Genomic DNA, 27,584 nt, shown 5'->3' on the forward strand with positions numbered 1-27,584 from the left:
CTTTGGAACAAACTGCTCCTTGTTATGGACATTCTGATCTGCTAAGAGTAAAAATAAAACAGGAAGCCAGCAGCGTGGGGAACAAGATTTCCTGTCACCAACAGCAACAGACCAAGAACCAAGAGAATCAGCTGTTTGCTTATAACTTCGAACCTCCCTCTATAATAGGCGCTGTGTGGCAGCTGTGCCTATCTTTGGGTGCAGAGGTGTTTCCTGAATATTTGTCTACTGTCTAAGGAAATAATTTTCATTCCGTTCCTCTGCTAAGTTCCCTGTTGACTCAACAGGTTTTCTAATCCAAAGTGGATTTTCCCTTCCAGTCTAACTCTTCTCTTTTACCTCACGTAAAAGGTATCAGGTTCTAAGATGTAATCTTTAGTAACACATGGTGAAAGAGAGTTTAGAATAGGAAAGGAGGCAGGTTACAAATAAAAGAACCTCACAGGGCTCTGTATACCATCCTCTGGAAGCCCTTAGGTTCTCAAATTTCAAGCTTTCTGGAAGAACCAGAAATTCAAGGGTGCAGCCAGAGATGACTGAAAACAGCTACTGTGGCTCCCTCTATCAGCAATCCTTTAAATACCTGTTCCAGCTTCTCTGAGGAGCTAAAGGAGCCAGATTCCCCCTCCCCGTCAAATTCTGCACTGAACACAGCCACTGCCAGCGCATTCCGGACGTTCTCCCGAAACCTAATGAAAACTGGCTTCCAGATAGCTAAGTAGGCAGGGTTAGGGGCAACATTCAACACCTTGGTACTTCAGCATTTATGCTTTCCCAAGTGCCTTGGGTAAGCAAGCACAAATTGAGTCAACTCTACATTTGGCAGTGTTTATTGGAGAACCAAGTCTTTAATAATAGCAAGATGGCTTCCTCTTGCAAAAAAAACCAGCTCTCACAACCAGCTAGAGAGTACCCAAGAAATGACAATATGTCAATATCCACCAATCAAATAAATTAGAAAAGTAAATCGGCTACTAAAAAAAGTCATTTAATGTATTTAGGAGTCACTAAAGAGAGTTAAGATTCCATTATATGGAGTTACCTGCATCACTGCTCATTTTTCCTTTGGATAATCAAGGTTGGTTATACCCTGCATAAGATGTACATAATTATGCATGATCTGAACCACAACAGTAACTTGTCCAAGAAAAAAAAATCCCACATTCTGGTGAAGATAAACTCAGAAATGGGCAAAGATTTCCAAGCTCTTGACACAATTCTGCTTTAAACTGTGTTGTTGAGACTTACTTAGGTTAGTACCCTGACTCTGATACCTTACTAGCTGTGGGATCTTGAGCAATTTTCCTAGAGACATTAAATAATGTAACATATATAAAATGTCCACTACTGGATTTGAAAAAAAAAGGTAGTTATTTGTACTTCCATAGACCCTAGGCGAATCTTCCTGTAAAATCGATTTTATTCATTGATAAATATTTTTAAACACTTTTAACCATGGATATATTATGTAATAGAATGTAAAATTCACAAAAATTTATAAGCCCTAGACTTCAATGAAACTTGGCTTTTTTTTTTTGGAGTTGCTCCTGGCCAGCTTCTGGACATTCTAAAGAACACATTCTCTCTCCTCCACTCTTTCATACTGGGTTCCTCATCTGTACCACAGAACAAAGAAGATGATCAGACTATATTCTCAATTTTCCTCAAGACTGTATATAACCAGCACCATGTCTGATGCACTGGAGAAAAGTTTATACATTACATACAATGGATGACTAATGGCATTAGGGTTTAATTCTCCCATGGAAATCCAGTTGAGTAAGGCTACTCTACCATCAAGTAGCCATTTTGTGGAAAATCTGTAGAGCACTGGGTGTTGAGGAACTACTGAATTACAGGGAATGACATGGTCAAATTTGCATTTTAGAGAAATCATTCTAACAGAAGCAAGTTATATTTGGGCAGTAGAAGGCTGGAGGTAAGAAGACCAGTCGGGAAACTCTTCACAGGCTAAGGATGAGACAACAGAAATGGAGAGGCCCACCACAGCCAGCAAGTATGAACTGAGAAACTACAGGCATGTTGCAGGGGTGAGTCCAGCCCTTCAGCCCCATCTGCTACTCTCTCCTCATAGTTCTGTACAGTTCTACTCACAAAGTAGTAAAATGTTTATTTATTAAGTGTCACGAGAAGAACTAAATGCTAATGCCAGTGGCAGAAATGAAGATAAAGTGAAGAAAACCAAGAAATAGTGGATCTCTTGTCTGGAAAAAGAAGTTTTGGATTCACGAAAGAGTGGAATGCCCTGTTTTTATAGAATCAATAAAGTTCTTTCTCAGTTATACCTTACTTTGATTAGGGAAATTATGTGTTATGTGATACTAATTTAGGGATTTGAGAAGGTCTAACCTTGGGGGATATTACATGGAGGAATTAAATTAGAACCACTCAGAAGATAAAAGTTACAGGGAAGTAGATTACAATTTAGTTGTGTCCTTTTAATTAGAGCTGTCCTGTATTAGAATGGGTTCTCTTCAAAGGTTATAAATTCTCCAGTACCATCCTCTGGATGACTAGCTATCAGGCATGTTGGGGGAGACCGTCCTAAATTGTAAAAAAGATGATTATGTTGAGAGGTCAGACTGGATGACATCTACAATGCTTTCCCAATCAAAGATAATATAATTCTCATTCTGGGCTTCAGTTTCCTCATCTGCAAAATAAAGAGACTAAGCTAGATCATCTTTAAGAAGCTCTATATTTCCTGGATTTGCTTCTACCTAAACTGCCATAACCTTGCTTGGCCAATATCCACTTGCATTCTGAACACAAGGGTAGACACAGGTCCAGGGACTGGAAAAGAGGTGGATCATGGCCATGAATCAAACCCTTCTCCAGATCTAGATTCATGTAGCTCCAGAATGGTCCAAAGGATGTTCTAGAGAGAGCCCTGAGGTTAGGCTATTTAAACCCTGGTAGGCTCCCAGACTGATCTGGGAGTTGGTTACCCAAAGAAGTTCAAAGGAAAAACTGGCTTTGGCCTAGTTCCAGACACCCAGCCAGCCTCAGCAACAACCCCATCTTTACTCCGGGTTATTTTCAGCCTAAAGGACTTGAGAATTGAGTCTGAGAACAAATAAAAGACTTCAGGCATCCCTTCCTAGACATAGACTCGCAGTATACTGACCAGTCTCGACTGTCAATATAGACTGACAGTATAACAGGATTCATGCTTTGAACTGGAAATGGGATGAAATGTTCTTTCAGGTCCCTTCAAACAGTAAGATTCTACAAGTCTGTATATTTGAAGTTACCATGAAATATTTAAATATCACATTTGGTCAAGTATAAAACTAAGACTTTGATATCCACCTAACACACTGAATTCTCACAACTCTTGATCCGGACAGCCTGGAGCAGGAGTGGGGTTGGGTGACAAGTGGGGACTGGGAAGGTGGAAGGAAGAAGGTAATCAAGGAAGGCTGCATGTGAGAGAGAGGCTGCATTCATCTGTATCCCACTCTGAATTTGTTACAAACAGGAGAGAAGACAGATAAATGTTCACTCTGGCAGTGTTATTTATTACCAGTTATTTATTATAAATAAATAAATGCTTCATTTAGAGTCAAGGTCACTGATAACACCTGCAGATTTCTATGGTCACATCCAAAAGCAAGTGTATCTGAACTATAGCAATAAGCATAACAACAGAAATGCTTCTCAAGGCAGTTCCTCTTTGAAATAAACCCCCAAGATGCTGATCAGCAGTAGCAGGGGATGAGAACATGTGGGGATGTTGTATGTGTGGCAATTAGGACTTCTGCTTTCACTTCAGCATTTCCCACTGTCCTACATACAGTTAACAGCACTTTGGATGGGGGCATATGAGAAGAGCTTTACATTGTAAACCGATTTTCTCTTTCAAGATATAAATTTCTTTATTATTAAAGAATATGTAGTCCACAGATGTTCAAGAATTTCAACTGAAAAATCAAACAATCACTTGACTTTAAAATGGTAACACAGGCTCACTGTAATCTAAGGTTGTCTACTAAAATGTATAAAGAAGTATGAATATACTGTTGCATATAGCAGTGCTCACTACCATACAACCACCACAAGGAGGAATGCCTTATTATAGACTTAAGCACCCACCCACTTCCTGTTGAAATACAGGGTGGGGCTGAACCTACAAATATAGCCAGACTTTCTCCAAACACAAGGAATTACTGACAAATCAGTTTAAGGTCACTAGAGTAATGTCCAAAAGAGCTAGCAAGACAGAAATGGTACTTCTTGGGAGGAAAGAGAAAGTATCTGACTGGGAGAACCAAGAAAAAGAGCTTACTTGTGATCTAAGACCAGAAAAAATTTCCAATTTCATAAAGGAATGAACCAGCAATGGACCTACATTCAATAAATGTTAAGGATCCTTGTTAACCTGAGTTGGTTTTGAGAAAGAAGCCCAAGAAACAAGACTTCTCAACTCCAGTATCTTACTCCTTGAGCACACTGTACATATATCAAGCACATCTGACACTTCTATAGCTTTATATTATCTTTTGGGGGTAATACCACCTTTTGTTCTTACCTTTATTATTCTTCAGGCTCTAATCATAGCTTTGCTCTTACAGCTAAACTTGGGGGAATAACTTTTACCTTCAAAATTGGTTTCTCCTAATATCAACTATTCCTTAGAAAACTGCCTTTTAAATGGCCCAAATTAGGCTCTCTTTTTAGTAGGATCCATCTGGTTGTCCAAAAGAAAAGGCATTTAAACTGTGAGTAGGAAACCTGGATTCTAGTTCTTACTCTAATGATGACTGGCAATTGGGGAAAATTTTTCAATTCATCCTTATAGTTCAGCTGTGAGCTGCACTTTAAAAAATGCTCAAGAGATGCTCTATGTAACCAAGATTTTGTCTGCAAAGTATTCTGGGCTCCAAAGAAAAGATTTATTCACATAAAATATTTCTTATATCTCCATCTTGGCCCAAGTTCCCTGCCATGTATCCACTTAAATTACACAGGGTCTACAATGTTATCATTGATGACTTTCAGTCATAGACAGACACAAAGTTCATTTCACCTTCCCAATCTAACACCACTTTCTACCAATCCCCAATTCATCAAAATGGAATGATTTGAAACACTCAAACTAAAAGGGCTTAATCTGACTAGATAAATATAAATTATGAGTGATTTTTCTCATAAATGTAGAAATCTAATCCCTAACTAATTTGTGGGTACTTGTGTGCCAGGCTTTCTTCAGCTACAGTCACCAACTGAGCATTAAATTCACACAGGAGTAGACATGAAAAGCAATAAGCTACTCTAAAAACAAACACCAACACAAAACTAAACAAAATATCAAACCACACCGAATCAGTTTACAAGATTACTAGAAATGAGGGCGGAAGGAGACAGTGCTGAATCACACATCAGGCACCGGGTAAGTCTCATTTCATCCTGCCAGTTGTCTAATTATTCGTTTTAATCTCTATGATGCCTCACTTCGTATTTCAAGCTTCTCTTTGCAGTAACTGCTCCCTCTCTGGGATGGAAAGGCCAAAAAAGAAACCAACTTTACATAACAGAGAAAGGCCAGGAAAAAAAAAAGGAAATACAGCTAAATGTTTTGCTGACAGCTGAGGGCAATATGCAAACATACGGTGTGGTCATGGAGCAGGCAGAAGCAGCAGTCCTGGATGTGACTATTCAGATACCAACCTGAGGAGAGAGACCTAGCAATCACAACTACATCTCAACACCAGACAGTGGAATTATGGAACAAACTGCCATGCAATTCCATATCAACTATTCTGCCAGCTGTAACAAGAATTCACTCCTGAAAAAGTGTCACACACTCATCTGTCACTAGCAGTCAAGCCGCCAGCAACTAAGAATCAGCAGCAAAGGGCAGCTGTACATCTCCTTCCTCTCACAAGGTCTATTCACCACTCAAAACATGGCATTTAAAAGGAAAAGTCCTTGAGCAAAGGAGAAAGTAAGTACCCATTCTTTTCTTTCTACCTTCAGTTTTCTGGGCAGGTTCCAAAGCCCTCAAAACCTAATGAGCAGTGGCATAGAGCAGCAAGAGCACAGACATGAAGAGACAGAGGTGTGGGTTTCAATCCACTACTGCCAAATTTCAGCTTTGGGGCCTTGGCAAGCGGTCAAATCTCTCAGTCGTTTCCTAATCTGTTAAATTAGTATAATGATTCCTAGTTTATAAGGCTGTTGTGAAGAAAAATGAAATAATTCATGTATAAAATGCTTAACATAGTGCCTGGCATTGAATAGATAATTACAATAATAGTTGTAGTGATTGTAGTAATAGTAATAGAAGTACTAGTTCTACACGTATCTAGCACTTAACTATGTGCCAGGCACTGTTCTAAATGTTCTCTGAAACATTAAACAACACTATTAATAAGCTTCAGGTTGTATTAATGGGTAACTACTAATTATAGTACCTTATCAAAGAAATATAAAAGTCTCTCCCTTGACTCCAAGAGCTTATGACTTCAGAAGACATAAAAAGCACAGTTAAGTAACAATATAGAAATAAACAGAAGTTCCGTTATCAGATGAATGACGCAGTCAATGAGGACAATAGAAAGGATGAAAAGATCACTGTGAATGAAAGGGACTGAGCAGATTTGCTGAAATAAATATCTGAACTGGGCAAGATTTGGATATAAAGAATAAAGAGGGAAAGGTTGTCCAAGTGGTGGTAATATAAGCAGGGTAATATAAGCAGAAGTCTTGAACTCTACCAGAAAAGTCGCAATTCTAATGTATTTCATCAAATTCAAGATGCCACTGATTCTAAGATGCATCATGATTCAAGAGATGTTAAAATATGGGGAAAATGTACATATCAGAATCAATGAGATGTAATAGTTCTTGTTTGATAATATGAGAAGGTAGACAAGATGACCTTTAAAAGTTCTTTCCAACCCTAAAATGCTATGATTCATAACTCAGACTTCTAAGAGAATATTCAAATTTTACCAAACCATCAACACCATGGGAAGAACAAATATAATAAAAATAAGAGAGACTGGAACCATACTCAACTATTTGCAAGGCTAAAATATTTACCTCCTAACAAGTATGTTCCTATTTTCCTATACAAACTTGAACATAGTTATAATAGTTGTTTTAATATCCTCGTCCACCAGTTCCATCACCTCTGTCATTTCTGAGATTCTACTGACTGGTTTTTCTCCTAGTTATGGGCCACATTTTCCTGGCAATTCTGGAAACTTTTGATTGGATGTTGGACATTGTGATTTTACAATGGTGAGTATCCAGCATTGTTGTCTTGGTTTCAAGAGTGTTGGGCTTTGTTCTGGTAGACAGTTACTTTTGGTTTAGCTTGGTAGCTCTGAAGCTTGTTTTTAAGCTTTGTTACAGTGGGTTTAGTTTAGAGTAGCCTTTACTCTATGGCTATTTTAGCCTCAGTACAAACATATAGGCTCCTCTGCAGCATCTACTGGATGCTCCCAGTAAGCAGCCTGGGCTCTTCACTCTGGCTGGTAGAAACTCAAACACCTCCCTGCTCTGAGAACCAGTTAGCTCACATCTTCCTGGTCACTCTTTCCCCAACCTCATGGAGTCTGACCCCAGGTATGCTGTGAGTTCAACAAGACTCCAGGGGACTCTAAGGAGATTTCTAGAGTACTTTTTCTGCAAAGTTCCTTCCTTTCTACCTCACCCCCACTGTTTTGAGAGAAATCTTCTGCATCCGTGGATGTTTTGCTGCCCTTGTCTAGCTTGGATTGAGACTTAGTCTATAGGCACAGACCTGATCATCTACATTTGCCCTCTTACAGCACTAAATTATGTTTTCTACCTTTATCTTGCATCTACCTATGAATAATTATATCTGACTTGATTGTTTATAGTTCACAATGCATGATCAAAACAGAAAGTTTCTGTGACATGACTGCCGTTGCACTGTTCACCATGGAAGAACTTATTCACTATGTAAGAACTTGTTCACCATGTAAGAACTTGTTCATTATGCTTCAGAAGATTGGAGACTGTTGGGGTTGATTAATGATTGTGCAATGAGTCCCCTATACAGAATTTTATTGTTGTTAACAACTATTTGATCAATCAATATGAGAGATGCCTTCTCAAAAAAAAAAAAGAAAAGTTCCTTCCTTTCTAGAATTCGGCCTCCCACTTTCAGTTGCTTCAGCCTCCTGTGAAGTACAATCTTTTCAATTCAGCAAGGCTAATGTGCTCTGACTGGGATCCCCCACCATACTCCATAGTTAGAATATACATCTATGCAGAAAGCCAGGGTAAACACAGGGCTTACTTTATTTTCTTTCTTCCAGGGATCACACCCCAGTGCTTCCTCTCTTAAGTCAGGACAGATTTTCACTCTAGTTTTGCAAGGCCCCCAACCAAAGAGGTACTGTAAAGTTCTTAAAGAGAGATTGATTTCAATTTACCTTCAATAAGTGTACACCACAGAGTACTTTTAGGAATAACAGGAAAAAGTAATTGTCCTGAAGTCAAACAAACAAGAAAGCACCGCAGATAAGTAGGATACCATCACCATATGCATGTAACATACTTGAATAACATTTAATTCATTTTTTGAATGATCACAATTGAGAACAGTGACAGAAAATTTCTTTTTTAAAGCAATACTTATATAAGTGCTTGTCACATTCAAAAATCAATATAGCTTGGTGAACCCAGAGGCATGTTCAGTCAAGGGAATCAAGGATTCCCTGAGCTACTATTTATACAACTGGCCTAGTTAATCTCTTTGAATCTCATCTGTAAAATGGGGAAAATAAAACCTACCTCAAAGAATGGTTCTAAGGATAAAATGAGATAACTAAGCCTTCTTCTAGAGGAGCTTGTAGTACCCAGTAACTGACAGCTCCTGTTATTACTAATTCAAAGGAATGCTGAGTTTGTCTGGACTCATCTCCTAGTGGTAATGCAATAAATTTAAGAAAAGCAGGTCAAATCAAACAGCATTGAGCACTGCACACAGGGCTCTCGTAATTGGCCACCTTTTCTTTGTTCTCAGTGGAGGCCAAGTAGTAGGTGGGCCTCTTACTTTCTGAGACAGGCTCTCCATGAGTGTGGGGACAAATGCTGAGAAAGAAATGGATAGCCTCTGCTTACATTATGCCAATTTTAAGGATTAAGACAAAGTGTATCAGTCTTCCAAATCACAGTTAAGAGTCAATTCAGTATTTTTATTTTATGTACTTTGAAAGAAAATAGTCTCAAAGGGACTATTATTTGGATTGTCATTAAAAAAAAAAATCCTTTCATCTTAAAGGCACAAGGAAAGAAGTCACCACTTCTAAGAAGCCTTCCTTCACTCTTTTAGTCTGAAGTCATTTCTCCCTCTCCAAAAGTGCGGAAGAGATATGTGGGACCTCTTTTTTTTTTTTTTTTTTTTTTTTTTTTTTTTTTTTAATAATTATTTTTTATTGAAGGGTAGTTGACACACAGTATTACATTACATGAGTTTCAAGTGTACAACACAGTGGTAGAACATTTATATACATAATTCTAGGTTCCAGCTATCACCCTACCAGGCTGTTACAATATCTTGACTATATTCCTTATGCTATACATTACATCCCGGTTACTAATTTATTTTACCATTGGAAGTCTGTCCTTTTTTTTTTTTTTTTTTTTTTTTTTTTGTGAGGGCATCTCTCATATTTATTGATCAAATGGTTGTTAACGACAATAAAATTCTGTATAGGGGAGTCAATGCTCAATGCACAATCATTATTCCACCCCAAGCCTAATTTTTGTCAGTCTCCAATCTTCTGAGGCATAACAAACAAGTTCTTACATGTAGAACAAATTCTTACATAATGAATAAGTTACATAGTGAACAGTACAAGGGCAGTCATCACAGAAACTTTCGGTTTTGCTCATGCATTATGAACTATAAACAGTCAGTTCAAATATGAATACTCATTTGGTTTTTATACTTGATTTATATGTGGATACCACATTTCTCTCTTTATTATTATTATTTTTAATAAAATGCTGAAGTGGTAGGTAGATACAAGATAAAGGTAGAAAACATAGTTTAGTGTTGTAAGAGAGCAAATGTAGATGATCAGGTGTGTGCCTGTAGACTATGTGTTAATCCAAGCTAGACCAGGGCAATAAAACATCCACGTATGCAGAAGATTTCTCTCAGAACGGGGGGGTGAGGTTCTAAGCCTCACCTCTGTTGATCCCCAATTTCTCACCTGATGGCCCCCCTGCGACTGTGCCTGTCTTAGGTTGTTCCTCCCTTGAGGAATCTTACCCGTCTCTGGCTAACCAGTCATCTTCCGGGGCCATACAGGGAAATGTGAAGTTGGTAAGTGAGAGAGAAGCCTTATTGTTTGAAAAAGTTAGCTTTTTACTTCTTTGCATATTTATGCCCTGTGGCTTCTATGCCCAGCATTTGTCTTGAGGTATCTTTACCACTTGGAAGAATTATGATACTCGGTAAATTTGATATGAGGCACGAATTCTATTTAAGGGTTGTAATTAGGAAGGAAGAAGAAAAGCTATAGAAGTAGCAGGCGGAAGAAAACATGGGAAGATTGATTATTTCTTTGATATATCTTCTTGTAGAGTAACTTCAGCATGTATAGGTTTTAAGCTACTACTTAAATTGCACACACAGATTAACATAATAGGAGTATAGTTACATAACCAAAGCATATCTGTAATTACCAGCCATCTGCAGTGAAACCAAGAAAACCAGTTAGGCACCTTAGGCATTTGTGAAAACTTATCTATGATATGGTGGATATTGTCCAAATGAACTTGAACAGTCTGAGAGAAATCAGACAAATTAAAACAACCCATTCCTGGGGACTGTTCACATGCCATATGTTCTTTTAACAATAAATAGTTTGTAGTTGTAAGACTTTGGAGCGCTACAATTTGCACTTCTCCAAATTCTTGGTTGAGTTCCAACAGTATAGATCCAGTCCAATTTTGTTGTTTTACTGTATGCACAGGCCAGCTTAGATATCTCCTTCCTCATTCCCATGGCAGGTCCAGGAACTGGTGGGATGAGTGCATCTACAGCTGTAGCAGTGCGTGGATCTTTGTTGGGGTTTTTTGATGATCATCTTCTGGCATGAGTCTTCCAGAGGGTGCAGATGTTGGAAGTTCTTTTTCATATCGTATCTTAGTTCATTTTCGGGGTAGCCCAATTAGGCTTTGATCCTCTGTATAAACACAAACAGACCCTTTGCCTACACTTTTATATGCCCTTTATACCCTTGTGTAGAACTCGTTGGAGGTTACCACACAGGAACTGCCCTTTTTTTTTTTTTTTTTGCTATCACTAATCTACACTTACATGACGAATATTATGTTTACTAGGCTCTCCCCTATACCAGGTCTCCCCTATAAACCCCTTTACAGTCACTGTCCATCAGCATAGCAAAATGTTGTAGAATCACTACTTGCCTTCTCTGTGTTGTACAGCCCTCCCTTTTCTCCTACCCCCCCATGCATGTTAATCTTAATACCCCCCTACTTCTCCCCCCCTTATCCCTCCCTTCCCACCCATCCTCCCCAGTCCCTTTCCCTTTGGTACCTGTTAGTCCATTCTTGAGTTCTGTGATTCTGCTGCTGTTTTGTTCCTTCAGTTTTTCCTTTGTTCTTATATTCCACAGATAAGTGAAATCATTTGGTATTTCTCTTTCTCCGCTTGGCTTGTTTCACTGAGCATAATACCCTCCAGCTCCATCCATGTTGCTGCAAATGATTGGATTTGCCCTTTTCTTATGGCTGAGTAGTATTCCATTGTGTATATGTACCACATCTTCTTTATCCATTCATCTATTGATGGACATTTAGGTTGCTTCCAATTCTTGGCTATTGTAAATAGTGCTGCAATAAACATAGGGGTGCATCTGTCTTTCTCAAACTTGATTGCTGCATTCTTAGGGTAAATTCCTAGGAGTGCAATTCCTGGGTCAAATGGTAAGTCTGTTTTGAGCATTTTGATGTACCTCCATACTGCTTTCCACAATGGTTGAACTAACTTACATTCCCACCAGCAGTGTAGGAGGGTTCCCCTTTCTCCACAGCCTCGCCAACATTTGTTGTTGTTTGTCTTTTGGATGGCAGCCATCCTTACTGGTGTGAGGTGATACCTCATTGTAGTTTTAATTTGCATTTCTCTGATAATTAGCGATGTGGAGCATCTTTTCATGTGTCTGTTGGCCATCTGTATTTCTTTTTTGGAGAACTGTCTGTTCAGTTCCTCTGCCCATTTTTTAATTGGGTTATTTGTTTTTTGTTTGTTGAGGCGTGAGAGCTCCTTATATATTCTGGACGTCAAGCCTTTATCGGATGTGTCATTTTCAAATATATTCTCCCATACTGTAGGGATCCTTCTTGTTCTATTGATGGTGTCTTTTGCTGTACAGAAGCTTTTCAGCTTAATATAGTCCCACTTACTCATTTTTGCTGTTGTTTTCCTTGCCCGGGGAGATATGTTCAAGAAGAGGTCACTCATGTTTATGTCTAAGAGGTTTTCGCCTATGTTTTCTTCCAGGAGTTTAATGGTTTCATGGCTTACATTCAGGTCTTTGATCCATTTTCAGTTTACTTTTGTATATGGGGTTAGACAATGGTCCAGTTTCATTCTCCTACATGTAGCTGTCCAGTTTTGCCAGCACCACCTGTTGAAGAGACTGTCATTTCGCCATTGTATGTCCATGGCTCCTTTATCAAATATTAATTGACCATATATGTCTGGGTTAATGTCTGGATTCTCTAGTCTGTTCCATTGGTCTGTGGCTCTGCTCTTGTGCCAGTACCAAATTGTCTTGATTACTATGGCTTTATAGTAGAGCTTGAAGTTGGGGAGTGAGATCCCCCCTACTTTATTCTTCTTTCTCAGGATTGCTTTGGCTATTCGGGGTCTTTGGTGTTTCCATATGAATTTTTGAATTATTTGTTCCAGTTCATTGAAGAATGTTGCTGGTAGTTTCATAGGGATTGCATCAAATCTGTATATTGCTTTGGGCAGGATGGCCATTTTAACGATATTAATTCTTCCTAGCCACGAGCATGGGATGAGTTTCCATCTGTTAGTGTCCCCTTTAATTTCTCTTAAGAGTGACTTGTAGTTTTCAGAGTATAAGTCTTTCACTTCTTTGGTTAGGTTTATTCCTAGGTATTTTATTTTTTTTGATGCAATTGTGAATGGAGTTGTTTTCCTGATTTCTCTCTCTGTTGGTTCATTGTTAGTATATAGGAAAGCCACAGATTTCTGTGTGTTGATTTTGTATCCTGCAACTTTACTGTATTCCGATATCAGTTCTAGTAGTTTTGGGGTGGAGTCTTTAGGGTTTTTTATGTACAGTATCATGTCATCTGCAAATAGTGACAGTTTAACTTCTTCTTTACCAATCTGGATTCCTTGTATTTCTTTATTTTGTCTGATTGCCGTGGCTAGGACCTCCAGTACTATGTTAAATAACAGTGGAGAGAGTGGGCATCCCTGTCTAGTTCCCGATCTCAGAGGAAATGCTTTCAGCTTCTCGCTGTTCAATATAATGTTGGCTGTGGGTTTATCATAGATGGCCTTTATTATGTTGAGGTACTTGCCCTCTATTCCCATTTTGCTGAGAGTTTTTAACATGAATGGATGTTGAACTTTGTCAAATGCTTTTTCAGCATCTATGGAGATGATCATGTGGTTTTTGTCTTTCTTTTTGTTGATGTGGTGGATGATGTTGATGGACTTTCGAATGTTGTACCATCCTTGCATCCCTGGAATGAATCCCACTTGGTCATGGTGTATGATCCTTTTGATGTATTTTTGAATTCGGTTTGCTAATATTTTGTTGAGTATTTTTGCATCTACGTTCATCAGGGATATTGGTCTGTAGTTTTCTTTTTTGGTGGGGTCTTTGCCTGGTTTTGGTATTAGGGTGATGTTAGCTTCATAGAATGAGTTTGGGAGTATCCCCTCCTCTTCTATTTCTTGGAAAACTTTAAGGAGAATGGGTATTATGTCTTCCCTGTATGTCTGATAAAATTCCGAGGTAAATCCATCTGGCCCGGGGGTTTTGTTCTTTGGTAGTTTTTTGATTACCTCTTCAATTTCATTGCTGGTAATTGGTCTGTTTAGATTTTCTGTTTCTTCCTGGGTCAATCTTGGAAGGTTATATTTTTCTAGGAAGTTGTCCATTTCTCCTAGGTTTCCCAGCTTGTTAGCATATAGGTTTTCATAGTATTCTCCAATAATTCTTTGCATTTCCGTGGGGTCCGTCGTGATTTTTCCTTTCTCGTTTCTGATACTGTTGATTTGTGTTGACTCTCTTTTCTTCTTAATAAGTCTGGCTAGAGGCTTATCTATTTTGTTTATTTTCTCGAAGAACCAGCTCTTGGTTTCATTGATTTTTGCTATTGTTTTATTCTTCTCAATTTTATTTATTTCTTCTCTGATCTTTATTATGTCCCTCCTTCTGCTGACCTTAGGCCTCATCTGTTCTTCTTTTTCCAATTTCGATAATTGTGACATTAGACCATTCATTTGGGATTGCTCTTCCTTTTTTAAATATGCTTGGATTGCTATATACTTTCCTCTTAAGACTGCTTTTGCTGTGTCCCACAGAAGTTGGGGCTTAGTGTTGTTGTTGTCATTTGTTTCCATATATTGCTGGATCTCCATTTTGATTTGGTCATTGATCCATTGATTATTTAGGAGCATGTTGTTAAGCCTCCATGTGTTCGTGAGCCTCTTTGCTTTCTTTGTACAGTTTATTTCTAGTTTTATGCCTTTGTGGTCTGAAAAGTTGGTTGGTAGGATTTCAATCTTTTGGAATTTTCTGAGGCTCTTTTTGTGGCCTAGTATGTGGTCTATTCTGGAGAATGTTCCATGTGCACTTGAGAAGAATGTATATCCCGCTGCTTTTGGATGTAGAGTTCTATAGATGTCTATTAGGTCCATCTGCTCTACTGTGTTGTTCAGTGCTTCCGTGTCCTTACTTATTTTCTGCCCAGTGGATCTATCCTTTGGGGTGAGTGGTGTGTTGAAGTCTCCTAGAATGAATGCATTGCAGTCTATATCCCCCTTTAGTTCTGTTAGTATTTGTTTCACATATGCTGGTGCTCCTGTGTTGGGTGCATATATATTTAGAATGGTTATATCCTCTTGTTTGACTGAGCCCTTTATCATTATGTAGTGTCCTTCTTTATCTCTTGTTACTTTCTTTGTTTTGAAGTCTATTTTGTCTGATATTAGTACTGCAACCCCTGCTTTCTTCTCACTGTTGTTTGCTTGAAATATGTTTTTCCATCCCTTGACTTTTAGTCTGTACATGTCTTTGGGTTTGAGGTGAGTTTCTTGTAAGCAGCATATAGATGGGTCTTGCTTTTTTATCCATTCTGTTACTCTGTGTCTTTTGATTGGTGCATTCAACCCATTAACATTTAGGGTGACTATTGAAAGATATGTACTTATTGCCATTGCAGGCTTTAAATTCGTGGTTACCAAAGGTTCAAGGTTAGCCTCTTTAGTATCTTACTGCCTAACTTAGCTCGCTTATTGAGCTGTTATATACACTGTCTGGAGATTCTTTTCTTCTCTCCCTTCTTGTTCCTCCTCCTCGATTCTTCATATGTTGGGTGTTTTGTGCTGTGCTCCTTCTAGGAGTGCTCCCATCTAGAGCAGTCCCTGTAAGATGTTCTGTAGAGGTGGTTTGTGGAAAGCAAATTCCCTCAGCTTTTGTTTGTCTGGGAATTGTTTAATCCCACCGTCATATTTGAATGATAGTCGTGCTGGATACAGTATCCTTGGTTCAAGGCCCTTCTGTTTCATTGTATTAAATATATCATGCCATTCTCTTCTGGCCTGTAGGGTTTCTGTTGAGAAATCTGACGTTAGCCTGATGGGTTTTCCTTTATAGGTGACCTTTTTCTCTCTAGCTGCCTTTAACACTCTTTCCTTGTCCTTGATCTTTGCCATTTTAATTATTATGTGTCTTGGTGTTGCCCTTCTTGGATCCTTTCTGTTGGGGGTTCTGTGTATTTCCGTGGTCTGTTTGATTACTTCCTCCCCCAGTGTGGGGAAGTTTTCAGCAATTATTTCTTCTAAGATACTTTCCATCTCTTTGCCTCTCTCTTCTTCTTCTGGGACCCCTATAATACGGATATTGCTCCTTTTAGATTGGTCACACAGTTCTCTTAATATTGTTTCATTCCTGGAGATCCTTTTGTCTCTCTCTATGTCAGCTTCCATGCGTTCCTGTTCTCTGATTTCAATTCCATCAATGGCCTCTTGCATTCTATCCATTCTGCTTATAAACCCTTCCAGAGTTTGTTTCATTTCTGCGATCTCCTTTCTGGCATCTGTGATCTCTTTCCGGACTTCATCCCATTTTTCTTGCGTATTTCTCTGCATCTCTGTCAGCATGTTTATGATTCTTATTTTGAATTCTTTGTCAGGAAGACTGGTTAGGTCTGTCTCCTTCTCTGGTGTTGTCTCTGTGATCTTTGTCTGCCTGTAGCTTTGCCTTTTCATGGTGATAGGAATAGTCTGCAGAACTGGGACGAGTGACGGCTGGAAGGACTTCCTTTCTTGTTGGTTTGTGGCCCTCCTCTCCTGGGAGAACAGCGGCCTCTAGTGGCTTGTGCTGCGCAGCTGCGCGCAGACAGGGTTTCTGCTTCCTGCCCGGCTGCTATGGAGTTAATCTCCGCTGTTGCTGTGGGCGTGGCCTGGCTCGGGCAGCTACTCCAAAATGGTGGAGTCGCGTTGGAGCAGGAGCTGCTGGGAGGCTATTTATCTCCGTAAGGGGCCTCCCTGCTCCCTGCAGCCCAGGGGTTAGGGTGCCCAGAGGTCCCGGATTCCCTACCTCTGAATTAAGTGGCCCGCCCTGCCCCTTTAAGACTTCCAAAAAGCACCCGCCAAAACAAAACAACGACCACAAAAAAAAACAAGAAAAAAAATTTTTTTAATTAAAAAAAAAAAAAAATTTTTATTTAAAAAAAAAAAAAAAAAAAGGTGGTCGTTCGTTTTTCTTTATTCTCCGGTGCCAGCCTCAGGCCTCTGCTCACCGGTCTTTCTGCCCTGTTTCCCTAATATTGGGGTCCCTGTCCCTTTAAGACTTCCAAACAGCGCTCGCCAAAACAAAGCAGCAAAAAAGCAAAAAAAAAAAAATGGTCGCGCGCTTTTCTTATGTCCTCTGTCGCCCAGCCTCCAGTGCCTGCTCACTGTTCTTGCTGCCCTGTTTTCCCAGTATCGAGGGCCCTACACTCTGGCCCGGATGGCTGGGGCTGGGTGTTCGGCAGTCCTGGGCTCCGTCTCCCTCCCGCTCTGCCTGCTCTTCTCCCGCCGGGAGCTGGGGGGAGGGGCGCTCGGCTCCCGCGGGGCCGGGGCTTGTATCTTACCCCCTTCGCGAGGCGCTGGGTTCTCTCAGGTGTGGATGTGGTCTGGATATTGTCCTGTGTCCTCTGGTCTTTATTCTAGGAAGGGTTGTCTTTGTTATATTTTCATAGATATATGTTGTTTTGGGAGGAGATTTCCGCTGCTCTACTCACGCCGCCATCTTCCGCCCCACCTCGGGGCAGGGGTTTTTGAGAACTCTATTTCTGCTCAATTTGAACCTAAAGCTGCTCTAATAAGTAGTCTAGCGATCCTGATGCTGCAGTAGCCAAAGCTGCAGCCTGGGAGTCCCAGCTGCCTTCAGTGGAGAAGCCGGCCTGCTGCAGCTTACGCAGCACAACCACTGTAATTATTTCTACAACCACAGTCAGAGCCTCCATCCCCAGCGGCCTCACCAACACCTGCAGCATGGGGCCTGTGGGACCTCTTTTATGGAAGTCAGTACATTGTTTTGTATCACAGATTTCTGGAATGCACAACTGGTTGAGTACAGGAACTGAAAAACAAAATATCTTTATACTTTACAGAAGTAGTAGTAACAGCAGCTATATGGAGCAAAGGGTGGGATTCTTAAAACATATCTAGTAGTATGCTGATGGACTGTGACTGTAATGGGGTATGTGGTGGGGAGTTTATAATGGGGGGAATCTAGTAACCACAATGTTGCTCATGTGATTGTACATTAATGATACCAAAATTAAAAATAATAATAATAAAAAGGTAAAAAAAAAAGTATCTAGTAGTGTCTGCTTAGTAAATTATTTGTTGAATTCCTAAATGTGTCAGATATTTTACCCACATTTTCCCATCTATCTCTAATCCTTGAAACACTTCTGTGAGGTAAATAGTTAGCATTTTGAGTTTACAGATGAGAGAACTAAAACTAAGAGTTCTGTGACTTTACCAAAGCCACACAGTCAGCTTTCATACCCAGGTCCTTTTGTACCCAAAGTTCCTGTACTTTCCATGACATCACAATGACTCTTCACAAAACATCCAAACCAAGACATTAGACAAATATGCCATATTTCTCATTTTAATACACAAGTGCCACCCAAACCGCAGACTAGTTTCTTCCCCCTTGAAAAAAGACTGCATGCTAACACAAGAAAGCCTTCCTGGCATATTTACCCTAGAACTGAAATGGTGTTAATGAGGATAACACACTGCTTTCTCCCTCTCTACACCCAATTTTAGCCAGCTGCTCAAGGACTTCACATCTTTCACTTTAAACAACATAAACACTGGCTCATTTAAAGTGCCAGCCTCAGATAACATGTTCAGATGCTATTGCTTCTCAAACAAACTCCTGTTTTCAAACAGCTAGGCATTTGGGGTTCTGTCACTTCTGATGGTTTACTTTTATCTATAGGGTCCCTGAAAATCACTTTAAGTTTCATTCTCTATGCACCGTTCAGCTCATCAAACCTCGTCATTGGGGACTTTTTTTTTTCTTAAAAGCTCCTAATCTTTCATCTTCTTTTACAATGAACCAAAACACATTCCTATAGCTAATTCTTAAACTGTGTGTGTACATATATATTTTTTTTCCATTTTGCTATCATTAATGTACAATTACATGAACATTATGGTTACTAGACTCCCCCTATTATCAAGTCCCCACCACATATCCCATTACAGTCACTGTCCATCAGCGTTAGTAAGATGCTATAGAATCACTACTTGTCTTCTCTGTGTAAAACTCAGTATACCTTACACAGCTACCAAATCCTCGAGTATCCCCCCCACTACATTATACGTGCTAATTGTAATGATCCTTTTTCCCCCTTATCCCTCCCTTCCCACCCATCTTCCCTAATCCCTTTCCATTTGGTAACTGTTAGTCCATTCTTGGGTTCTGTGAGTCTGCTGTTTTGTTCCTTCAGTTTTTTCTTTGTTCTTATACTCCACAGATGAGTGACATCATTTGATACTTGCCTTCCTCCGCCTGGCTTATTTCACTCAGCATAATACCTTCTAGCTCCAATCATGTTGTTGCAAATGGTAGGATTTGTTTTCTTCTTATGGCTGAATAATATTCCATTGTGTATATGTACCTCATCTTCTTTATCCATTCATCTACTGATGGAGACTTACGTTGTTTCCATTTCTTGGCTACTGTAAATAGTGCTGCGATAACCATAAGGGTGAATATGTCTCTTTCAAACTGGGCTCCTGCATTCTTAGCGTAAATTCCTAGGAGTGGAATTCCTGGGTCAAATGGCATGTGTATATATATATTTTTTAAATAATATTCTTCTGACCCTTTTTCTAAAATTGTTTTTCCTTTTTAGTCCAAGTAAAGATAATTATAACAGAAGTGAGTTTTCCTCTTTTCTTTCTGCATATGCAGGATACTGACAAGGTAAGTCTTTTAAAATTATTAAATGTAAATAGTTCATTAAAAATAATCTAATTGTTTTAACTGTGAAAAGGAAGTAATTATAATATGTACATGTATTCTTGTCTGGTAGATTTAATATCTGAAATTAATATTTTCAGCACTAATATTTTAAATTAACCTTTGATACTGGAAAGATGCAAGAAACTCATGACTCTTTGAAAACAAAAACAATACATGTTTATATTTATATATAGGGTTGGCTGTACTTTATGGATCTTTGCTGTGATTGCACCCACAAACAGTTTTAGTGGGATAATCCCCACTCCCACAGAGAGGGGTAATTAAATACCACCTGCCCTGACAGAACTGGTATTTCTTGTCTGCAATAAATCATGTTAAAGGGTCTGTTTTAAATTCTAATGCCTTCATGGAACAAAAGCCAAGAGATGAATTCTGTGGCATTCCAATAATCACAAAAGCTTTATTTAGAAAGACAATTCTAAGCCAAAATATGTTAGATGAGTATTTTTGCTATGGTAGTCTAAAACTTTCATTACCTAATTTCCATTCTGTTACTACCAATTACAGCTCCCTGAGACCACCCCCAAGCATTCACTCTCCTTACTCTCTGGCCCTAAGCCTCTCAAGTTTACTGTTACAACATTTTCCCTTAGCAGCCATCTGGTTCTTTGGTTCTTACTCTTTCTTGGTGACCAAGGGAATAAATCTCTATGAACTGCTTTGAAAATGGGCTCTGCCATGGTCTGTGAAATGCAGAACTTGTATTAAAATGAAAGGGAAAGGCTTACACAGATGAAGAATTAAGACTGTTTTTCTACCTTCTACCAAAAATCTACCAATGAGTACTGATTTAAGATATGAAAATATATTTAGAAAAATTAAAATTTTATTTAGATAACAGAACTTTTTCCAGACTTTAGAAATAGCAAGACCTGTATGAATATATATGTTGTACAGGTAACAACTGGGGCCATGTTTGTGCAACACTTTCCCTTCAAAGTAGAAAAGTTCTATTTAGAGTACTGAAGGGCATCATGTGTTTTCAGCAACTCTGAATTTCACTGAAATAGATAGATTTTCCTGTTCAGAGCCTTTATCAATGAGCCAAAGGTGCAGCTCTGCCTCACTGAATGAATTCCCAAAACAAATTAATGAAACGGAGGAGGGTAATTATTACTAACTTCTTTGGTCATCTGGACTGTAGCCACGTTGGAGAAGTTCCTGACTACGTAAGGCTGGCTTCTACTGCCATCAGGCTAACTATGGAAAGCTGTTTTATGGTCTGAAAGGAAATGACATAGGTCACTGTGGGTTCCCTCATCCCAAACACTATAATGGATTCTGAACAGTTACCAAAAGTTAGCAAAAAAAATGGATGGAGCCTTTTATCTGATGATGATCACAATCCTCAAGGACAGCCCCCGTTAAAAGACAAGAAGCATAACTATACTCCTATTATGTTAATGTGTGTGCACAATTTAAGTAGTAGCTTAAAACCTATATATGCTGAAGTTACTCTACAAGAAGATTTGTCAAAGAAATAATCAATCTTCCCATGTTTTCTTCTGCCTGCTACTTCTATAGCTTTTCTTCTTCCTTCCTAATTACAACCCTTAAATAGAATTCGTGCCTCATATCAAATTTACCGAGTATCATAACTCCTCCAAGTGGTAAAGATACCTCAAGACAAATGCTGGGCATAGAAGCCACAGGGCATAAATATGCAAAGAAGTAAAAAGCTAACCTTTTCAAACAATAAGGCTTCTCTCTCACTTACCAACTCTACATTTCCCTGTATGGCCCCGGAAGATGACTGGTTAGCCAGAGACGGGTAAGATTCCTCAAGGGAGGAACAACCTAAGACAGGCACAGTCGCAGGGGGGCCATCAGGTGAGAAATTGGGGATCAACAGAGGTGAGGCTTAGAACCTCACCCCCCCTGTTCTGAGAGAAATCTTCTGCATACGTGGATGTTTTATTGCCCTGGTCTAGCTTGGATTAACACATAGTCTACAGGCACACACCTGATCATCTACATTTGCTCCCTTATAACACTAAACTATGTTTTCTACCTTTATCTTGTATCTACCTACCACTTCAGCATTTTATTAAAAATAATAATAATAAAGAGAGAAATGTGGTATCCACATATAAATCAAGTATAAAAACCAAATGAGTATTCATATTTGAACTGACTGTTTAGAGTTCATAATGCATGAGCAAAACTGAAAGTTTCTGTGATGACTGCCCTTGTACTGTTCACCATGTAACTTATTCATTATGTAAGAATTTGTTCTACATGTAAGAACTTGTTTGTTATGCCTCAGAAGATTGGAGACTGACGAAAATTAGGCTTGGGGTGGATTAATGATTGTACATTGAGCATTGACTCCCCTATACAGAATTTTATTGTCGTTAACAACCATTTGATCAATAAATATGAGAGATGCCCTCACAAAAAAAAAAAAAAAAAAAAAAAAAAGGACAGACTTCCAATGGTAAAATAAATAAGTAACCGGGATGTAATGTATAGCATAAGGAATATAGTCAAGATATTGTAACAGCTTGGTAGGGTGATAGCTGGAACCTAGAATTATGTATATAAATGTTCTACCACTGTGTTGTACACTTGAAACTAATGTAATGTAATACTGTGCATCAACTACCCTTCAATAAAAAATAATTAAAAAAAAAAAAAAAAAGTGTAGGCAAAGGGTCTGTTTGTGTTTATACAGAGGATCAAAGCCTAATTGGGCTACCCTGAAAATGAACTAAGATACGATATGAAAAAGAACTTCCAACATCTGCACTCTCTGGAAGACTCATGCCAGAAGATGATCATCAAAAAACCCCAACAAAGATCCACGCACTGCTACAGCTGTAGATGCACTCATCCCACCAGTTCCTGGACTTGCCATGGGAATGAGGAAGGAGATATCTAAGCTGGCCGGTGCATACAGTAAAACAACAAATTTGACTGGATCTATACTGTTGGAACTCAACCAAGAATTTGGAGAAGTGCAAATTGTAGCGCTCCAAACTCTTACAACTACAGACTATTTACTGTTAAAAGAACATATGGCATGTGAACAGTCCCCAGGAATGGGTTGTTTTAATTTGTCTGATTTCTCTCAGACTGTTCAAGTTCAGTTGGACAATATCCACCATATCATAGATAAGTTTTCACAAATGCCTAAGGTGCCTTAATGGTTTTCTTGGTTTCACTGGAGATGGCTGGTAATTACAGATATGCTTTGGTTATGTAACTATACTCCTATTATGTTAATGTGTGTGCGCAATTTAAGTAGTAGCTTAAAACCTATATATGCTGAAGTTACTCTACAAGAAGATTTGTCAAAGAAATAATCAATCTTCCCATGTTTTCTTCTGCCTGCTACTTCTATAGCTTTTCTTCTTCCTTCCTAATTACAACCCTTAAATAGAATTCGTGCCTCATATCAAATTTACCGAGTATCATAACTCCTCCAAGTGGTAAAGATACCTCAAGACAAATGCTGGGCATAGAAGCCACAGGGCATAAATATGCAAAGAAGTAAAAAGCTAACCTTTTCAAACAATAAGGCTTCCCTCTCACTTACCAACTTCACATTTCCCTGTATGGCCCCGGAAGATGACTGGTTAGCCAGAGACGGGTAAGATTCCTCAAGGGAGGAACAACCTAAGACAGGCACAGTCGCAGGGGGGCCATCAGGTGAGAAATTGGGGATCAACAGAGGTGAGGCTTAGAACCTCACCCCCCCTGTTCTGAGAGAAATCTTCTGCATACGTGGATGTTTTATTGCCCTGGTCTAGCTTGGATTAACACATAGTCTACAGGCACACACCTGATCATCTATATTTGCTCTCTTACAACACTAAACTATGTTTTCTACCTTTATCTTGCATCTACCTACCACTTCAGCATTTTATTAAAAATAATAATAATAAAGAGAGAAATGTGGTATCCACATATAAATCAAGTATAAAAACCAAATGAGTATTCATATTTGAACTGACTGTTTAGAGTTCATAATGCATGAGCAAAACCGAAAGTTTCTGTGATGACTGCCCTTGTACTGTTCACTATGTAACTTATTCATTATGTAAGAATTTGTTCTACATGTAAGAACTTGTTTGTTATGCCTCAGAAGATTGGAGACTGACGAAAATTAGGCTTGGGGTGGATTAATGATTGTGCATTGAGCACTGACTCCCCTATACAGAATTTTATTGTCATTAACAACCATTTGATCAATAAATATGAGAGATGCCCTCAAAAAAAAAAAAGACAAGAAGCAATTCCACAGGTAAAAGGGGCATCAGCAACTAAAACTAAACCCCTTTCAAGATTTAAATGATTCAAGTCTCATCTTGGTAACACTGGTATTTTCATACAAAATGTATCTTATTAGACCAGCCCTTGAAAGTTAAAAAGGTGTCTTTAAATGCCTTAAATGCCTGCTGACCTAAAATTGCCATGTTCTGTGCTCTAAAGGAATTGATTTTCTGGAAAAGGACAATAACATGCCAAATTCTGTTCAGTGGAGATCAGAATACTACTTGGTGAACCTACTTTGCACCTGTGGAAGCAAAAGAATAAGACAGGCTCATACACCCCAGAGGGAGGATGGTATTTATCTGGGCTTTCCCTCTGACCTCTTTGGCAGCCAATATAAGAAAGTCCTTTTTTGAGACTAAGAGGCGGGCCCAGGACTTTCAATATCCATTCAAGCAGGGTTACAATTCCCCTCCTCCATAATTAAGTTCCCTTTCCCACTCTCCATGCATGCATGAATTGCAGTGGCATTGACATGGGGACCTGACATTAGTCTTTGAAGGTCATTTAAATCCTCCTCCTTCCAAGCTGCCTTAAAAGCAATGCATCATCCATTCCACAATGCTTGGGTGTAGGGTTTGACTAGATGCTACTCAAAGTGGAGTCACCTAAAGCATAAAAACAAAGAGGGCTCCAAATTCAGGTATCATAAAAAGAACAAATAAAAAGAAATAATAAAACATGACAGAAACTCAGATTGCTCAAGAGACAATAGTAAGAGAAAAACTAAACATCTAACACTGGATGAATGAAAACACTTCTACTGATAATCCCTTTTATTTACTAATACTGAAAACGTCATTCATAATATGGTCCCTTTATATGGCTCCAGTCTTGTCTCCTGTTACATCTTCATATATACATACACTTCCCTGAAGTCCTATAGGCCTTCCCATGGCTCCCCATTGCACAATGTTCTCTCTTGCCTCCATACTTTTTGCTCAAGTCTGACCACCTACCACAACCCCCAAACTTCTAAAGTCTTCCAAGACTGAGCTCAAGTGAAACATCTCTTGACATGCCTTGTCCTAAAGAGCTTGGTGCCGCCTTCCCTACACACTCTTTGAACTTCCATAACACCCTACACATGCCTATCTCATCTCAGTAAAATGATGACTGACTTTCTTACTTGCTCTCCCACTATACTGTGAATTATTTGAGGCTAGTCATCAGTCTCACAGTGACCACCATGCTAGGCACAGAAAGAATGCTCAATACATATTTATCAAATGAATGAAGCCACAGTTAGTGACTCTTGTGCTCTGGCCCTCACAAAGGTGAGGATGGGAAAGGTGTCTAGACCTGCAGTTTATAGGAATTCTTCCTGAAAGAGAACTCAACCTGAACAGCCCAAATTCTGCCTGTTTTAGAATTAAGATTCCTGGTAGCTCACCAGATGAAGACAGGATCTACATATACTCTCTAAGCCATAGGAAACAATCAAGAGAGTTGTAATCCGGTACAAAGCAGAGTGAGATGTAAAAATTAAAAACCAAGGCCGCCCTGAGCAACATGAGCTATCCACCATTTCCCTTTTACCTGAAAGCTCTTGCCTCCTAATGTAAAGAGAGAAAAATGATAGAATTATCAGCCAAAGAAGACAAATTCCCAAAAAGGTTAAGAAAGGTCAGAAATGGGGTATGTGGTGGGGACTTGATAATGGGGGGAATCTAGTAACCACAATGTTGCTCATGTAACTGTATATTAATGATACCAAAATCAATTAAATAAATAAATAAATAAATAATTTACAACAATAAAAAAAAGAAAGGTCAGGATAGTTAACTCATGAACATCAGCACAAGCCTGAAAGAAATCCAGGCTGTCATTAAAATCTCCAGGCACTCAACTTAAAATCTTAATAAGCCTCTGAACCTTTCCTTTCCCTTCCAAACCTTTTTGCTTCCTTCCCCTCAATACTTTTCCTCCACCCCTCAACCTGCCTGCCTTTCTTACCCTTCTTTTTCTCCCTTCCTGTTTTTATAAATAGGGATAGAGCTGATGAGAACCTAGCAAACCAGTGACAACTTCAAACTGTGTCTGGGATTTGTGTAAAGTGATATCCAATTGTTCATTCATTCATTCATTCATTCAACGAACCCTATGTAGTGGGCACTGTGCCACACACTGGGGATATAATCCAACACTGGCCCTGCCCTCATAAAGCTCAAAAGCTATTGAAGACAAATAAAAGGGACAATAGCACTGTGATAAGTGTAACTACAAATCTAAGCTCCAGGTGTTATGGAGGCATTCAGCTCAGACTAGGGGTAGGGGGCCAGTTAAGAAAGGGTGTCTTACAGCAGACTCAGAGACTCCAAGAATGAACTACTGGTTACCAAAGGGGAGGGGTGTGGGAGGGTGGGTGGGGAGGGAGGGAGGAAGAAGGGGATTGAGGGGTATTATGTTTGGTACACATGGTGTGGGGGATCACGGGGAGAACAGTGTAGCACAGAGAAGGGACATAGTGGATCTCTGGCAACTTGCTACACTAATGGACAGTGACTGCATTGGTGTATGGGTGGGGACTTGATAATATGGGTAAATGTAGTAACCACATTGGTTTTTCATGTGAAACCTTCATAAGAGTGTATATCAATCATACCTTAATAAAAAATTAAAAATAAAAAAAAAAGAAGGGGTATCTTAAAGGACAAAAAGGTGAGTTAAGAGAAGTTTCAGGTGGAGGGAGCAGTATGTTAGAGGTGGTGTTCCAGGAACAGCAAATACCTCGGTGCGGCTGAAATGCAGGAAGTTATGAGTGATGAGGCTCAGAAGGCAGACAGAATCCAAGTCACAGAGAACTCTATGCCGCACTATAGTATCTGGAGTGTGCTGAAGACTACTGGGAGCTATTTAAGATTGAGACCAGAGAGTGACATGATCAGATTTGCATTTAGAAAGCTCTCTCTGGCAGGACTGTGGAGAGCATAGTACATTACAAGAAGGGGTGAAAAAGATTGAGGCAGGAATCCAAACAGCAGCACTTATAATTGATTGACAGAATCTACATAATGGGAGAGTTGCAACATAAGATGACAGAAAGTGCTCTATGCTGAGTCTGAGACCAGGCTGTCACTGATGAGCATTCTCTACTGAACAATTAAATTGCTTAGTCTCTCTGGACCTCAGTTTTTACATTCTGAAAAATGTGTTTATGTGTGAAAGCAGAATGAGAACACTAGACTAGATCAAGTATCACCAACCTTTTTTAATGCTTTAAAATAGACATAAAAAAAATAAAAAATTGTGATATAGGAAGTATCAGAGTACCTACCACCTAAGAATATTACTACTAGCTTTAAAGTCCCCTGCATATCTCTCCCCATCTCCTTCCCTTTTCACCCTAAGATAACACTATGCTGCAATGTGTTTACCATTCCCTTGTTTTTCTTTATTTTTAATCGCCTTTGTATCTCTAAACATTAAATTCAATTTCACATTTCTAAACTTTATATAAATCTTGTAAAGTATATTCTTCTGCAAGTTTCCACCTATAATTTGTTG

The 27,584-nt window shown here is 39.1% G+C and overlaps 1 protein-coding gene and 1 long non-coding RNA gene across 3 annotated transcripts in view; one reads left to right on the forward strand and one right to left on the reverse strand.

Annotated features, from left to right (window-relative positions):
- The window catches only part of WASF2 (WASP family member 2), a 77,165-nt gene that overhangs the window by 20,282 nt on the left and 29,299 nt on the right, over positions 1-27,584 (reverse strand). The window lies entirely within an intron of this gene.
- Positions 154-27,584, forward strand: part of LOC118927112 (uncharacterized) — a 33,870-nt gene continuing 6,439 nt past the window's right edge. Inside the window, exons 1-2 of the long non-coding RNA XR_008996937.1 lie at positions 154-7,269; positions 19,672-19,742. This is a non-coding gene — a long non-coding RNA (uncharacterized LOC118927112). The remainder of the gene's footprint in view (positions 7,270-19,671; positions 19,743-27,584) is intronic.

The sequence above is a fragment of the Manis pentadactyla genome, chromosome 4 (genome assembly GCF_030020395.1).
Source record: "Manis pentadactyla isolate mManPen7 chromosome 4, mManPen7.hap1, whole genome shotgun sequence".
Taxonomy (NCBI): Eukaryota; Metazoa; Chordata; class Mammalia; order Pholidota; family Manidae; genus Manis; species Manis pentadactyla.